The 15441-nt window shown below is 46.7% G+C and overlaps 1 long non-coding RNA gene across 1 annotated transcript in view; it reads right to left on the reverse strand.

Moving 5' to 3' along the window:
• Positions 1-271: 271 nt before the first annotated feature.
• The window catches only part of LOC132812805 (uncharacterized), a 28612-nt gene continuing 13442 nt past the window's right edge, over positions 272-15441 (reverse strand). Inside the window, exon 3 of the long non-coding RNA XR_009643788.1 lies at positions 272-693. This is a non-coding gene — a long non-coding RNA (uncharacterized LOC132812805). The remainder of the gene's footprint in view (positions 694-15441) is intronic.

Here is a 15441-nt window from a genome sequence, read left to right on the forward strand (position 1 = left end):
AGATAAATGTTAAATAAAATCCATCAAACCATCCCTCACTGAAAACTGTTGTGAAAGTGCAATCTCCTGGAGAATCCCTGCCCACTCCTTCCTTCCCGGGCTCCATGGCTATATACATACCTGGGAGATAGCAGCAGGAGGAGACCATTCAGCCTTTCAATCCTGCTCCACCTTTCGATGGGAAACAGCTGACCATCCAGCTCAGTCTCCTGTTCCTGCTGTGTTCCAACCCCTTTCATGACTTTACCTCGAAGAACTATATCTAAGTCCTCCTTTGGTTTCACTGCCTTTTGTTCCAGTGACGTTGCTGTGTTACTGTGTGGGTGTAGGCAGGGGTAATGTGATGGTGCTGCCTCCTGGAGGATGCACTCAGTATCCCTCATCATCCTGCAGTAACATCAACTGGGTTTCAGCAACTAGAGATAGAAACCATTTCCAGGATATGGGCATCACTGGCTCAGCCAGCATTTATTCCCCATCTCTAGTTACCCTTGAGAAGATGGTAGTGAGCTGCTGTCTTGAACCATTCACAGTCCATTTGGCGCAGAGAGACAGACAATGCTGGGAAGGAGAGTGTTGCTGGATTTTGGCCAAGTTATTCTCTATCTTTGGTTCTTCAAATGCTGGTTAACTTAATCACAATCTGCACATGAGTTTGAGATTTCAGGCTGTGAATCTTCACCATTGAGCACCCTGAATAAACAAATATGTACAGATTAGAAATTCAGAGCAGACAATTCTAGTTTCTCTATAATATCTTTTTTCCCCTTTCTTCCGCAAAAGCTGTAACCCTCCAGCCCACTTACTCTCTCCCACCATTCTGCCTCTGCTGTCCCTAATGTACACCCTCCCCATTCTCATGGAGTTACTGGTAAACAGATCCATGCCACCACTTCCCGTCCCTGGTTAGACTCTGCACCCTTTCTGGGTTCACTTCCTTTCCCTTCAGTTGCTGCAAGTCAATAATGTAACAGCAGAATGAAACAAAAGGAAACAGAAAGGGTGGTTGCAGATCCTGGACAGAAGAGGAACCTTCAGTCTGGGAGAATGGGTCAGATCCTTCTTTGTTTCCCATTGGTCGATTCCCAGCATTATGACAAGTTGGGGATGGAACTTGGTCCCATTTGGGTGTGGTGACACTTTGACCCCCCAACCTGTCAATACTACAAGCGGATTTCTTCCTCCTCCAGCCAATCACAGTGTCAAATGCTTTCCGCTAATTACCCCAAAGCACATGCTCCAAAACCCGCCCATATTCTGTACATGTGCAGTTCTGGGCTTCCCCTCACACGCGTAGTCCCTGCCTCAGGGATTGTGGGAGTTGTAGCCCCCATGAAGCCACTGGAGACATGTTTCTGGATTGTGAATGAAAGGTGTGGGCTGGAGGTTGGATCCCCATTCAGACACACAGGACACACGGGCTGTCACTGGATTTTACTGAGACATCCGCTTCCACAACCTGATTTCTGACGTAAGGAACACAGATTGCGGGGTGGGGTGGTTAATAAGGGGTAGCAGATTTTAAGCAGATGTAGCTGAGTGGTTAGCACTGCTGCCTCACAGCGTCAGGGACCCGGGTTTTATTTCAGCCAGATGCGACTGTCTGGAGTTTACACATTCTCACCATGTCTGTGTGGGTTTCCTAGGGTGCTCGAGCTTCCTCCCACAGTCCAAAGATGTGCAGGTTAGGTGGATTGCCTATGCTAAATTGCCCACAGTGTCCATGTATGTGCCAGTTAGGCCATTAGCCATGGGAAATGCAGGGTTACAGGGACAGGGTGGGTCTGAATGGGATGCTCATCATAGGCTGGTGTGGATTTGCTGGATGAATAACCTGTTTCTGCACTGTAGGGACTCTATTCTATTCTCATGAAGAAGAATGTACCTATCTCAATGTATTGTGAATCTGTGGAATTCCCTATTCAAAATACGGTGGATACCAGGACAATGAGCAGATTTAATGAAGAGATACAGATGTTGAATTTGTAATGAGATGAAGGGTGAGAGAGCAGGTGGGAAAATCCAGCTGGGACCGAGGTGAGCTCAATCATCACCGTATTAAATGGTGGGGCTGGTTCGAAGGGCTGCATTGCCTCTCCTGTGCCCAGTGCTCATCTTCTTACGGTAATAACTGGAAAGCTGAATCCAAAACTCACCACCTTCACCAAAGGAGATTTTGGAAAAAGCAGGATAGTCAGGTGGATTAGCGTTCCAAACCTAGATAGTGAGGAAGCAAGTGGGAGATAATGATTTTGCAATTTTAAACTCAGGGGAGACAGTGATTTATGGTTTTAGACTGTGTAGTACATTCACACCGTCCAGAATACTCTGTTGTGAATATCTATCCTATACTTTACTACATATCTAAGGTCTTTGACAATGAAACACAAAGTACCCAGGAAACTTTGCCTCACCTCGTAATCTGATAAAAGACTTCTGATAAATCTGGTTGAACTTAGAACACAGCTGGAAAGCTGGAAGATTAGATCCGATCCCAAGATCCTGTGCTTAAACAAAGGAGACTACAATAGGGTGAGACAGGAGCTGGCTAATGTAGACTGGAAGCAAAGACTTTAGGGTGGGAAAGTTGACGGACAGTGGGGGAATACCAAAGCAATTTTTCGAAGTGCTCAGAAAAAGTATAATCTGCCATGAGTGGCTCAGGAAATAAGGGAGTCTATCAAATTGAAATAGAAGGCAAACAAATTGGCAACGACCACGAAGAAACTAGGAGAAGAGAAAAAAACTTTAACAATCAACAGAAAGCTAGATGGGATTGGGGGAGAAAAGTGATGAGTAGCTATCCTCAGGGCCAGAATAGCAGTTTACACTGCTAGAGGGGAACCTATTGTGTGGGGAACATATGGCCTCTGTAATTGTAACTGTGACCATAGAGATAATCCTGATCAAGTTAAAAATCACAGCACACTCCAAAAGCTTGTACTTCCAAATAAACCTGTTGGATTATAACCTGGTGATGTGTGATTTATAACTTTGTCTACCCCATCCCAACACCGGCTCCTCCATATCAGAATCCTGATAGGCAACCCCACTGAAACTGAAGTGCCTGTCAGATACTTGAGGGAGCCACAGGGGTGTGGGGGGAGGGGTGTATGTTTTAACCACAAATGCTAAACTGAACTAGACTTTCTAACTGACCGTTGCCATGGAGAAAATACTGAGAGACAGTCTCTATTCAAAGTCCCAAACCACAAAGGTATAAGAATGGGAGACGTACACCGGACAGATGGGGAGTTACCTGATGCGGCCTGGAGGTGTTTTGCATGTACACTATCCAAGTAACTGCCATGTCTCATCAATAAAGACTCAAAGAAGACCTCGCAGGGTTCTGAACCTAGTTATTGCTATCCAGCAGGGTTCAGGAATATGAGTACACAGCAGTCAGTCTTCACAGTGGAGGATACGAAGAATATGCCAGTAATTGATAAGGAGACTGAGGAAGGGGAGGACCTAGAAATAACCATTATCATGAAAGTGTTAGAGCTGGGCAAGCTAATGGAGCTAAATGTACACAAGTCTCATTACCCTGATGGAATACATCCCAGGATACCAACAGTGTTAGTGGGAGAAATAGCATCCTGCAGCAGAGACAGGCCCTTTGGCCCAAACTGGCCCATGCTGACCAGAATGTCCATCCACACTAACCCCATTTCCCTGCACTTGGCTCATCTGCTTCTGACCCTTTCCTATCCATGTATTTGTCCAAATGTCTTTTACCTGTTATGAGAGTGTACCCACCACAACCACTTCCACTGGCAGCTCATTCCATATACATACCCCCTCTGTGTAAAACAGTTGCCCCTCAGCTTCCCTTTTATTCTTTCCCCTCCAACCTTCAACTGATGCCCTCCAGTCCTTGATTCCCTGGGAAAAAACACAGTGCATTCACCTTATCCATGCCCCTCATGTTCTTATACACTTCTAGAACAGTACCCACTCAGTTTCCTCTGCTCTAAACAAAAAAAATCCTAGCTTGTCCAACCTCTCCCTATAACTCAAACCCCTGACAACATCCTTGTAAATTGTTCTGCACTTTTTACACTTTAATAACTGAAACCTACACTGCATTCAGCACATTTCCAGTGTTTCCCCACGGCGCTGGAACCAACGTGAGAATGCCAATGGATTACAATCCTTTTCAACAATCCCATTTTCATAGTGTTTCCCATGGTGCAGGTATCCTTGTGTCTTTCTGGTTGTATGGTTAATTAAAGACTTGTCCTTCTGCAAAGCAAAGCTGTGGCTTAATTGTTCCTGGGAAACATGCCATGTTTTTTCAGATTTTCAAAAACAAAATGAAGTCATTCTCCCCAGTCACCACACTAACATGGACTTGGCTGTGTCTCAGTATTTTTCCAGTCACATTGAGATTTGGAATATTTGCCCACGGACAGAATACACACCTTTCCTTCCACATGAAAAGGCCAATGAATATTCAGACCGGCACGGATCAAGTAACTATCAGATCTGAACATGAAGTTCAATTTGAATTTCTCATCTGCAAATCCACCCTTTCAGTATCCTACATCTGAGAAAACAACTCACCACATTAATACAGGATGGATCTTTATAAGACAATTATAGTAATAAATTGTAGTTTCTTGTTCACCAAAGTTTTAACTCTCAGTCTAACAATTTCTTTCTTCTGTGAACTGAAATCCACACCAACCTCCCCACTCCTTCCCTCCACACCCAGTTCTCTCACACTCTCTCCTCTCTTTGAATTCAGTTTCCTAGCTCTTGTCTGCGGACTAAGAACCAAATCAATGAGTCTGGCTCTGAGTCCGGGGGGGTAGGCGGGGGTGTTGTTCGGGAACCCCGGACGGCAACCATCCTGCATACCCTGCATACACCTGTTTCCTGCACACTCTGGCCAAAACCCGTCTTACTAAAATGAACCGAATTACAGCTCTAATTGCAGGCCCATCCTTGTCCCTTTCCATAAAAACCCTGAATCTTCACAAAAGAGTTCTGATAACTTTCTACAAAATGCTGCCCCACTGATAGCCTGATCACATGGCAGGGGGGCCAGGAAAGGGGCCATTCCCCTGGGTCCTGCTCCCAGAGGGAGGAAGCTGCCAATGACAGATTAATCCGTCACACCCAGAGCCTCCCTCCCTGGCACTGACCCGTACTGTGCATACTCCCACAATTGGCCAGCACTGTGCCCATACACTGGCCTCCCCTCCTACAGCACGTGCTCCCGATCATACAGGAGTCCGGGTGATTGACAGCAGCTGCTGCCCAATATATCAGGATCCCTCCAGTATGGAAACTGGCCCTTCGGCCAAACAAGTCCGTACCGACCCTCCAAACAGTAATTTACACAGACCCATTCCCCTACCCTATATTTACCCCTGACTAATGTAACTAATACGAGGGGCAATTTAGAATGGCCAATTCACCTGTCCTGCCCATCTTTGGATTGGGGGAGGAAACTGGAGCACCCGGAGGAAACCTGCTCAGACATGGGGAGAATGCATAAACTCTGGGTTTGGCCGGAATCGAAACCGGGTACCTGGTGCTGTGAGGCAGCAGTGCTAACCACTGAGTCGTCTCCATAGATGGGAAGGGGTGGGGCTGGAGAACTGGGGTAATGAGATTGTAAACAATGAATGAATGTGGAGGACACTTGGGGATGGACAGGTCAGTGAGGGACAGGATCAATGCAGCAGCAGGAGGGGATCCTGGACAAACTGTGCAATGGGAGAGTCTGACAGGAGAGAAACTACAGGAAGGTTCTGTTTGGAGGCTGAGGCAGGGACAGCTGGGAGACAGTATGGCCTGGTGGCTTGGGCAGGTTTTCTGATCATCCTCTTCAAAGATGCTGTTCCTCAACTCTGAGCTCAATCCTCCTGGTCTAGAGGTAAGGACACTGCCACCATTTCCTCGTGGGCAAAACCTGTGTTGACGATATTAACAAGACTCAACACACAGTCACTAACAAAATGCTGGCGTACTTGAACTTCATCCCGAATATTAACACCTATAACTGGGCAACGCAGACCCCGATGTACAGAGTTAAATCCTGGATATTAATAACAGTTTTGTGCATGGGAAATCATGTCTCATAAATCTGACTCAGTTTTTTTGAAGAAGTAACAAAGAAGATTGCTGAGGTCAGAGCATGGACTTCAGTATGGCGTTTGACAAGGTTCCTCACGGGAGACTGGTCAGCAAGGTTAGATCGTATGGAGTACAGAACTGGCCCGAAGGTAGAAGGCAGAGGGTGCTTTTCAGGCTGGAGGCCTGTGACCAGTGGAGTGTCACAAGGATCGGTGCTGGATCCACTATGTTTTATCATTTATATCCATGATTTGGATGTGAACATAAGAGGTATTGTAAATAAGTTTGTGGATGACACCAAAATGGGAGGTGTGGTAGACAGGGAAAAAGATTACCTCAGAGTACAAGAGGATCTGGATCAGCTGGGTGATGGGCTGAGAGGTTCAGTTTAGAAAAATGCGAGCTGCTGCATTTTGGAAAAGCAACCTTTAGCAGGACTTACAGTTAATAGTAAGTTCCTGGAGAGTGCTGCTCAACAAAGAGTGCTTGGAGCGCAGGTTCATAGTTCCTTGAAAGTAGAGTAGCAAGTAGATAGATTAGTGAAGGTGGCAGTTGGTCTGCTTGCCTTTATTGGTCAGAGCATTGAGTACAAGGGTTGGAAGGTCTTATTGCGGCTGTACAGGACATTGATTCAGCAACTTTTGTAATATTCCTTGCAATTCTGGTCTCCTTCCGATCAGATGGATGTTCGCAAACTTGAAAGGGGTCAGAAAAGAATTATAGGATGCTGCCAGGGCTGGATAGGCTGTTTTCCCTGGAGCATCAGAGGCTGAACGGTGAGCGGAAAGAGATTTTTAAAATCAGGCCGGGCATAGATAGGGTAAATAGAGAAGATATTTTCCCTGCGGTGGGGGGAATACAGAACTAGGGGACTGGGAGGGGGTGGGTGGAGGGAGAGAGAGGGTGGGTGCATCGAGTGTGGTGGGACAGAAATGGTTGAGGATAGAAAGTGAGATTAGAGAGGAGGGGAACAGACGGGGGGAACAGAGGGGGTGACTGACGGTTGTGGGGGGCGACCGACAGAGAGGGGGAACGGACCAAGGGGGGTGCAACCGACGTGGGGGCGGGGGAAGATGGGTGTGAGACTGACGGGGGAGCGACTGACAGAGAGGGGGAAAGACTGAGGGCGCAACAGACCGACAGATAGGGGGACAGAACGATTGCGGGGGGGCGACAGGGGTGGTGGTGACCAACAAAGGGCTGACTGATAGAGAGGGGGGAACAGACAGAGTGGGAGGAGACAGGGGAACAGAGAGGGGGAAGATGAAGAGTTATTTTATAGATCTACAACTCAACCCTGTTCCTGTTTTCTCCTCCTCAGCTTAATTCCGCCTGAAGGTCACAGAACAACTGCATAGTTTCTGGAAAGTGAGTTTCAGGGAGATCAGGTGCTGAGCGTGGCATTTGGAACATGCTGATCAATAAATGGACTCTAGTTCGATTCCATTGTCTGTGTGGTGTTTGCACATTCTCCCTGTGTCTCTGCGTGGGCTTCCTCTGGGTGCTCTTAATTCCCTCCCACAAATCCAAAATCATGCAGGTTAGCTGGATTAGCTTTGGGGAATGGTAGGTCACAGAGTTAGGGTGGAATGCTGTTCCGATGGTTGGTATGGTCTCTTGGGCCAAAAGTCCTGCTTCCACACTGTAGGGATTCTGTCACTGAGTATAGGGGTTAGGAGGTCACGTTGTGGCTGAGTAGGGCATTGGTGAGGCCAGTGTTAGAATACTGCATTCAATTGTAGTCTCCCTGATTTCAGAAAGATGTTACCAGAATAGGACTCAACCTCTTAATAGCAGGTTCTTGCAGTGTGGGTTGATAGTTCCTTGGAAGTGTGGTTGAGGTAGACAGGTCAGTGAAGGTGGTGTTTGGTATGCTAGCTGTTATTGGGCAGTGCATTGAGTATAGGAGTTGGGAGATCAGGTTTCAGTTGCACAGTTTATTGGCTTGGCCACTTTTGAAATGCCCAGACTGCTTTCAATTCCAGTTTCCCTGCTAGAGGAAAGATGTTGGGAAATTTGCAAGAGTTCAGAAAAGTTTTACGAGGGTGTTACCAGTATTGGAACATTTGAATCATAGGGAGAGGCTGAATAGGCTGAGGCTATTTCCCTGCAGCACTGGACACTTTAGGTGGCTTTATCGAACTTTATAAAATTATGAGGAGCAATGATAGGGTGACTAGTCATGGTTTCTTTTTTTCCCCCAGAGTAGGGGAGTCCAAACGAATAATGTGATTTTTTTTCCCAAAGGTGGAAATGACAAATTCTAGAGGAGAGGGGGAAAGTTTAAAGGATATGAAAACCGAAACAACTGCAGATGCTGTAAACCAGGAAGAGAATCAGAAGTTTCTGGAAAAGCTCAGCAGGTCTAGCAGCATCTGTGAAAAGAAATTAGAGTTAATGTATGTGAGGAAGGGTGACCAGACCAGACCAGACACTTTAACTGATTTGTCTTCCCAGATGCTGCACGACCTGCTCAGCGTTTCCAACAAATCTGTGCAAGTTTAAAGGGAGTTGTGTCAGACAAGTGTCTTGTACAGAAGTTGATAAGTGACTAGAATGTATTCTCCTGGGAGATGGGGAAGGCAGAAACAATCACAATTTAACAGGCATTCGGACAGACACATAAGCAGGCATAGGTTATCAGGGATATGGATCATGTACAGGCAGATGGAATTAGTTTAGAATGGCATCATGACCTGCACAGACACGGTGGGCTGATTATTCTGATGCTGTAACTGTTATGTTTTCCAGGGGGTAGAATGTTTTTTGAAGTAACAAAAATGATTGATGAGAGCAGACTGGTCGACATGATCAACGTGGACTTTAGTAAGGCATTCGGCAAGCTTTCTCATGGGAGACTGGTTAGCAAGGTTAGATCGCATGGAATAAAGCAGAAACCAGCTATCTGAGTACAGAACTGGCTCAAAGGTAGAAGACAGAGAGTGGTGGTGGAGGGATGTTTTTCAGACTGGAGGCCTGTGGAGTGTCACAGGGACTGGTGTGTATCCACTATTTTTCATCATTTATATCAATGATTTGGATGTAAACATAGGAGGTATTAGTAATTTTGCAGATGACGCCAAAATTGGAGGTTTAGTGGACAGTGAAAAAGATGACCAAGGCTGTAATGTTTCCTGCAGGTGTCACCATTTCAGATGCTGCCCGACCTGCTGGGGATCTCCAGCACTTCTTGGGTTTGTTGCAGATTCCCACCATTTTGCTGAAGCACTGGAGACAGAGAGCTGTACAGCGCCAGATTTTGTTGACTCTGATTCCTGGGATGTCAGGACTGATGGATGAAGAGGGACTCAATCCTCGTTTAATCCTCCTTTCCTTTGGTTTTCGGAGCCGCTGACTACATCACTAATATTCTACCTCCCACTCTCTGTCCTGAATCTGACCCATCTAACCTGACACTTTAGCTCCCATCCCCCTGCCAGACTAGTTAATACCTCACCAATGGAACTGGCAATAGCGCCCCCCCCCCTCCCCAGGAGATTTGACCCAGCTCTGCCCAGGGGTAACCGGTCAGGCTGGTACAGTTCCCACCTAACCCAGAAACGCTCCCAATGCCTGAAGAATCTAAACCCTTCCATGGTACACCATTTCTCCAGCCACATATCCGGCTGATCTACCCTCTTATTCCTGCTCTCACTAGCACATGGCACTGGGAGCAAGTCTGACATCATTTCATTTCAGGAGCTGCATTATAATGTGTCCCTGCTCTCCCAATATCCAGCTTTCAAACACTCATCCCTTTGTTTCATGCTGTCGTTGGTATTGATGTGTTCTCCAACCACGGGCTGTTTACCCTCCAGCTCCAGAATGTCCTGTAGCTGCACCATGATGTCGCCGATCCTATCACCAGGGAGATAACATACCATCCTGGATTCATGGCTGTGGCCATAGAAGTGCCTGTCTGTATTACTGACTATTGAATCCCCTGTCACTCTCTTTCTTCCCGTTCTGGGCAGCAGAGCTATCTACGGTGTCATGAACCTGGCTGTTGCTGATTGCCTCTGAGACCAACACATACGCACACACCCACACGAATCCCAAGCGGTATACAGTATCTGTTTGGGAAGGGAATAACCACTGGGAACTCCTGCACTTCCTTCCTGAGCCTTTTACTTGATCTGATGGTCCCCCATTCCCTTTCTGCCTGTGTAACCCTCACCTGCAGTGTGACTAACTCACTGAACATGCTGTCCATAACATTCTCAGTATTGCAGATGCTCCACAGTGAGTCCACTCACAGCTCCAGGTCTGAAAAGCAGTTTCCCAGTAGCTGCTGATGGGCACATTTCCTGCACACATAGCCCGTCAGGGACACTGGAAACATCCCTAATTTTCCCACATTGTACAAGAGGAGCACACCATGGGTCTGAGGTCTCCTGTCACACAGGCTCTCTAGATTCAGCTAGTTACTCCCATTTAGAGAATTTAAATGAGCGAGCAATCTTCCTACCCTTCAAACATTGTAATCAAAATCCCGTATTCTTTACTTAAGTTGATACGTTATACCTTAAAAACTGTTACAAAATTTCCACAGGTATCGCTTACAAACTGGCTGTTACCTTTGGGACCATGTGAATTTCTGAATGGGCTGAAACAAAACGGAGTTTCAGCTTCACCTTCTCCCTGTCCCACCTCGCTCTGTTTACACCCAACTCCAAAATACTCATTGAGCCAAGCAGCCCTCACAGTGCAGCCCTGTCATTTTCATTGTCTGCTCACCCCTACACTGCCCTCAGCCTCCTGTACTGTTCCAATACATCTCAATGGGAGCTCAGGAAAAGCATCTCATCTTTCAATTCAATCCTTTGTAGCCCCAGAGTCAACATGGACCTCAGCAGTTTCTGGGTGAACAAACAGTTGTTAGAATCTGGAACATTCCACCTAAAACGGTACTGGAATTTGTGTTTATAAGGAGCTGCAGGGAATTGAAAATAAGGAGTTTACAGGTTAGCATCATGAAGTGGGTGATTGGGACTAAATCTGACAGTCCCGACAAAGAGACGAAGTGCAATCTGGACAAATCTATGCTCCCTCTCAGACCAAAACAGACCGAGCTTCCAGTTGCCTGCCACTTTAACACACGAGCCTGTTCCCGGGCCAACATCTGTCTCATTCTTAATGCAGTGTTCCAGGGAAGCTTGATGCAGAACACTCCAGAACATACCAAATGGCCCTGTATTTCAAGGACAGCAATTTCCCCTCCCATGTGGTCAACAATACCCTTCAGTGTATCTCCACCACTTCCTGCACCTCTGCTCTTGAACCCCACCCCTCCAACCGCAGCAAGGATAGAACCCCCAAGTCCTCGCTTTTCAGCCAGATACAACACATCATCCTCTGCCATTTCCACCACCGACAATCAGACCCCACCAACAGAAATATCTTTCCCTCCACACCCCTTTCAGCATTCCTCAGAGACCATTCCCTGTGACTTCCGCATTAGATCCATGCTCCCCACCAACCCATCCTCCACTCCCAACACCTTTGCCTGCCATTGCAAGAGGTGTGAAACCTGTGCCCACACCTTCCCCTCACCTCCATCCAAGACACCAGAGGTCCCTTCCACATCCAGCAGAGATTTTCCTGTACATTGAATAACCTCATCTATTGTGTTCATTGCTCTCTACAATGGGGAGACAGGACGCCAACTTGCAGAATGTTTCAGGGAACCTTTCTGGGAGACGTGCACCAATCAATCCCACTGTCCTGTGGTCAACCATTTCTACAACCCACCCTCTCACTCTGCCAAGGACATGCATGTCCTGGGCCACCTCCACCACAAAATCCTAGCTACATGACTCCTGGAGCAAGAATACCTCATCTTCTACCTTGGGACCCTTTAAGTACAGAATCAATGTTTCATCATTTCCCCTCCCCCCACCATATCCCAGATCCAGCCCTCCAACTCAGCACCACCCTCTTGAACAGTCCCACCTGTCCATCTTCCTTCTTAATTACCCACTCCACCCTCTCACCATTACCCTCCACCAGCATCTTCCTATCGCCTTCCCAACTACCTTCTCGCCAGCCCCACACACACATCCTATTGTCTGTCAACCCTCTTCCCCACTCAGAATCCTGCTGAAGGGCTCAGGCCCAATATGTCAATTCTCCTGCTCCTTGGATACTGTCTGACCGGCTGTACTTCTCCTGCGCCAAACTTTAACGTAAGCTGGAAGAACAAACCTCATTTTGTACTTGGGGGACCCTTCAGGCCTCTGACCTTAAAACTGAATTCATTAATTTTAGGTCCTAAGTCTCCCACGTCCTTGCGCCCTAGTGCCCCACCCCACACACCAGGCCTTGTTATTACATAGCCTGCCATTACACATTACCTATGGTTAGTCACTAACAGTCTCCATTAACATCTATTCACTCTCCCCCAGCCAGATCATTATTCATTCCTTTGTCCAATTGCTGCTATATCTCTTTTTGGACTATATCACCACCTATCATTTACTCCTTAACCCCTACCTTCTGCATATAAACTGACATTTTTTCTCAGTGACATCAGTTCTGAGGAAGGGTCAGCGGATCCAAAATGTTAACTCTGATTTCTCTTCACAGATGCTGCCAGACCTGCTGAGCTTTTCCAGTACCTTCTGGTTGTTGTTTCTGATTTAAGCATCCACAGTTCTTTTGGTTTTCATTTACTGGGAGTTTCTAATTCAGGTCTAGCAGCCTACATCATGAGTTTATAAACCCTCCCAGTCCACACTAACTCCATTTCTCTCCCACTCCCTTCACACTCACTGGGTCTCTTCCCAACCCCTGCCCAGTGACACTGCACGTGCACAGCTCATGGTCACATGCTGGCCTGTTGGCAACACCCCTCATTCACTCCCATTGGCTGGAGGATTACATCTAGTCTCCTATTGTTCTGAAGCTGCCGTCAATCAGCCAGGCCCCATTGTGACATGAGTGGTGGGATCCTCCCAGGAGTGTGGGAGGCTGAGGGGTAACCTCATAGAGAGGTTTATAAAATCATGGGAGGCATTGATGAGATAAATAGACAAGGTCTTTTCCCTGGGGTGGGGGAGTCCAGAACTAGAGAGCATAGGTTTAAGGTGAGAGGGGAAAGATATAAAAGGGACCCAAGAGACTACTTTTTTCATGTAGAGATGGTGCGTGTATGGAAGCTACTGTCAGGGGAAGTGGTGGCAGCTAGTACAGTTATACCATTTGAAAGGCATCTGGATGTGTATGAATAGGAAGGGTGTAGAGGCATATGAGCCAACTGCTGCCATATCGTACTAGATTAGGATAGGATATCTGGTCGGCACGGACGAGTTCGACTGAAGGGTCTGTTTCCGTGCTGTATATGTCTGTGGCTCTGCCCTGGGATGAGCTTCATCATTCACAGTGAATGGGGCAGTATCACAGAGCACAGGGGTTGGGGGCTATTCAGCCCATTGCGGCTATACTCTCTCCCTGTGGACATGCTGCCAATCTGCCCTTCCTCCCCTCCCATTTACCCGTAGCACTCCAAATTTATCCTCAAATAGTTAAATTCCGAGATGTACAGCACAGAAACAGACCATTCAATCCAACTCATCCATGCCACCCATTTATCCCAAATTAATCTTGTCCCATTTGCCAGCACTTTGCCCATATCCTTCTAAACTTTTCTTAATCACGTACCCAGTCAGATGCCTTTCAAATGTTGTAATTGTACCAGCCTCCACACTTCCTCTGGCAGCTCATTCCATATTCAGCTTGAAAACATTGCCCCTAAGATCCCTTTAAAATCTCTTGCCTCACACCTTAGGCTTGTGTCCTCTAGTTTTGTACTCACTTAACCTTGGGAAAAGACCCTGGTTGTTCACCCTATCCATGTCCTTCACGATTTTATGTACCTCGAAGGTCATCTCTCAGCATCCAATGATGCAGGGAAAAGAGCCCCAGTCTATTCAGCCTCTCCCTATAGCTCAAATCCTCAACCCTGGCAACACTTTTGCACATCTTTTCAGAATCCTTTCATGTTCTGTAATATCACTCCTACAGCAGGGAGACCAGGACTGAAAGCAGAATTCCAGATGTGGCTGAATCAATGTCCTGTAGAGCTGCAAAACAATGTCCCAACTCCAATACTCAATGCACTGACCAAGTACACCAAACGCCTCCTTCACTACCCTGCCTATCCATGATTCCACTTTCAAAGAACTATCAACCTGCACAACAAGGTCGCTTTGTTCAACAACACTCCCCAGGACCTTCCCATTAAATGTATAAGTCCTGCCCTGATTTGTTTTTCCAAAATGCAGCACCTCACATTTATCTGAATTCACTGCACCTGCCACTCCCCAGCCCATTTGATTGAAGTCCCATTGTACTGTGAGGTAACCTTCTTCCCGATCCACTTCCTCCAGATCCGATTTGGTGTCTATGTAAAGTCACGAACCATAGGAATCATTGATATAAATGATGAAAAGCAGTGAACCCTGCACCGATCCTTACACCATATTGCTCATCACAGGCTTCCAGTCCGAAAGGCAACCCTTCACTACTACCCTCTGTCTCCAACCTTACAGCCAATTTTATATCCAAATAGCTAGTTCTTCCACCTTGAATGTCTTTCTGAAGTCCAAGTTAGTGATTTCCATACACAAAGCCATGCTGACTGTCCCTAATCATTTCTTACCTTTCCAATTACATCTAAATCCTATCCCTGAGAAGCCCTTCCAACAACTTGCCTGACTCCAGGCTCACCAGTGTATTGTTCCCTGACCATTCCTCATCACCTTTCTCAAATAATGGCGCCAGTCTTCCAGCACCTCGGTGATACAAATATCTCAGCGAGGGGCCCAACTATCACTTCCCTCGCTTCCCACAAAGTTCTGGGATTCACCTGATCATGTATCAGGGATTTATCAATCTTGATGCACTATACAAGTTCCAGTGCCTCATAACTTATATGGACACTTGTCAAGTTATCCCTATTTATTTCTCCAAACTCTCTCACTTCCATATCCTCCTTCAGTAAAAGCGGACATGAAATACGCAGATAGTATCTCTCCTGCCTCCTGCAGATCCATAGACAATTTTGTTGATCTTTGAGGGTCCCTATTCTCTGCCTGGTTACTCTTTTGTCCTTAGTGTATTTCTAGAATCTCTTTGGATTTTCCCCAAACCCATTTCACAAAGCTCTCTCGTCCCCTTTTTGCCCTCTTAGTTTCCCTCGAGTATACTCCTACTGCCCCTATATACCTCTAGGTATTCACACAAACCCAGCTGTCTGGACTTGCCATATCCCTCCTTCATTTTCTTGACCAGAGCCACAATTCCTCTTGACAGCAGCATTCCTTACACTTCCCAGCCTCGTCCTTAACAGGAACA

The sequence above is a fragment of the Hemiscyllium ocellatum genome, unplaced genomic scaffold (genome assembly GCF_020745735.1).
Source record: "Hemiscyllium ocellatum isolate sHemOce1 unplaced genomic scaffold, sHemOce1.pat.X.cur. scaffold_304_pat_ctg1, whole genome shotgun sequence".
Classification (NCBI taxonomy): domain Eukaryota; kingdom Metazoa; phylum Chordata; class Chondrichthyes; order Orectolobiformes; family Hemiscylliidae; genus Hemiscyllium; species Hemiscyllium ocellatum.